This window comes from Mauremys mutica, chromosome 2 (genome assembly GCF_020497125.1).
Source record: "Mauremys mutica isolate MM-2020 ecotype Southern chromosome 2, ASM2049712v1, whole genome shotgun sequence".
In the NCBI taxonomy this organism is placed as follows: domain Eukaryota; kingdom Metazoa; phylum Chordata; order Testudines; family Geoemydidae; genus Mauremys; species Mauremys mutica.
In genome coordinates, this window is record NC_059073.1 from 78,067,984 (window position 1) to 78,070,239 (window position 2,256).

Consider the following 2,256-nt stretch of genomic DNA (forward strand, 5'->3'; position numbering starts at 1 on the left):
TCACAAAGTGTGCACTTACCATGTATTTTAGGTATAAACTTGCCAGGAGTTAATTTAGGCTGGAAGTGAGAAGAAGGTTTCTAACTGTTAAGTGAGGTTCTGGAACAGCTGACCATAGGAATAATGGGGCCCTACATTCCAATGGTTTTATTAGGCATATAATCCCATTCTATTAATGGGATTATATGCCTGCAATAGCAGGGGAGTGGACTTGATGACTCAGGAGATCCCTCCATGTCATTTGTTCTTATGGTTTTATGGATTGGCCAGCAGGACACCTCAGGAGACACTGGACCAAAAACTGGGTTTGTCCACCTGAGAAATGAGGGCATTTAGCACAAAGAACTAATAAATAATTAAGGGCCGGATCCAATGCCCATTGAAGTTAGTGGAAAGACCTCCATTGACTTAAATAGTCATTGGATTAAATGCACTTCTAGAACTTTATTTTTAGCCAGTATGTGATGGTTTTGGTTCCATTTCAGTAAGAATTCACTAATGAATCATAACTACTAATAAATTGTACTGAACCTTCAGAGGGCAGTGACATTTGTCCTTTCCTGATGCATTTTTTAAACAAATTTTGCTCTCCTTATTTAAAAAATATTCAGGTCAGAATTTTAAAATTCTAAATGTTAGAATATTTGTGCTTCCTATTCTAATCATTGACACCTACGAAGTATTTTTCTGTACTGTGTATATTGTATTAAGGATCTATTCTGACACACGTTGAACCTAAATTCAGCAGCAAGGCTTCTTGATTTCTGAGACTTTGTGACAAACAGAAATTCCTCAGATATGAAATGTGTGCAGAAGAAAATGCTTATTCAATTAAACATAAAAATTGGTAACACTAGGTAGTGATACATTTCATTCAACTGTTTGTGTTGGGTGTTAAGGTTCTGTCGCCATGGGAGTTACCAGCTGGGAGGCTGGAACTTCAGTCACTGCAGATAGATCAGAAGCTGGAAGTTAGTGTTTGGGGGGGCAGGATGATCTTTTGTGACTACTCTGACTCCACCTCTTTTCCTTCATGCTCTACCGTTGCTGGCAAAGGCTTTCACAGCTTCCTTGTGGCAGAGTGCGGGACTGATTCTATGGTCAGTGTTCTGCTTGTTCTGCAGGAGTCCAAGCACAGTGCTGATCAGCAAGTTTTATCTGTTTTGTCTGTCTTACATTACCAAGCAGAGCAGGGAAAAAGATTTCTGTGAGCTCCATATCTGGGCCAAATTCCTAGGAATTTCTGTAGCCATGTAAATTGTGAAAGGTATACAGCCCTCTTCGGCATGTGTTATACTCATGAGTACATGAGTATACTCATGTACAAAAATCTTCTGGCTCCTGGTTGTGACATAACCCCTGTGAAATATGAGATTAAACAACTCAGCACTACCACTATAACGGTGATCTTAAACTGAATGTTAAAGGAAAACTGCCCTCATGGTGAGAATGAGGCTGTCGGCCTAAGTGGTTCTCTGGCAGTAGACAAGAAGAAAGGAGGGATGAAGGAAGCATTAGGGGAGTGTGGAGCAATAACTTATGTAAGGCATAGATCCAAGATTTATGATGTTACCAGAAGCCATCAATAGAATTACAGCTCCATAATTCACAGTTACATGTTTATTCTCTGTATAACACACAACACTTAGTGACTGGACTTGAGGTTTATGATGGCAAACTATTGGCAGGGGACTGAAGAAATGACCAATAGTGAATCTCAGTTTCACAACTGAAGTGCATTACTGCCTGTTGAAGGTCACTTTTTCAATTCAAGGTTAATAGTGTCTGCTCTAAAGTAAAATATCCAGTCTGTATTTAGTTTATTAAACACTAAACAAAATGGATACACAAGAAGTTTCTGTGGGGAGATTTTCAAAGGCACAAAGGGTGCCTAACTTCCTTAGGCTTTTATGAAAATCCCAGCCTGAATGCTTCTATGTACACTAGGGGTGAATTAAATAGTAAATGATGGAAGGAACTGTCATATTTGCAGATGCCATTTTCCTGCCTTGAATTTGATGTCTCAATGTTCCCATCATTACAAATGACATGGGTACTATAAAAGCCTGACCCAACTCTCATTAATTTAAATGGAACTGGATCAGATCCAAAGGGAACTTTTGAGGCTACATTAGGCTCAAATGCCCCAGCAATTATGTGGGTGAAACTGGACAATCCCTATACTCTCAAATTAACTCCCACAAAAAAATGATAAGACAAAAACACTCTATCACTCCATATCAGATCTCCCAGTCC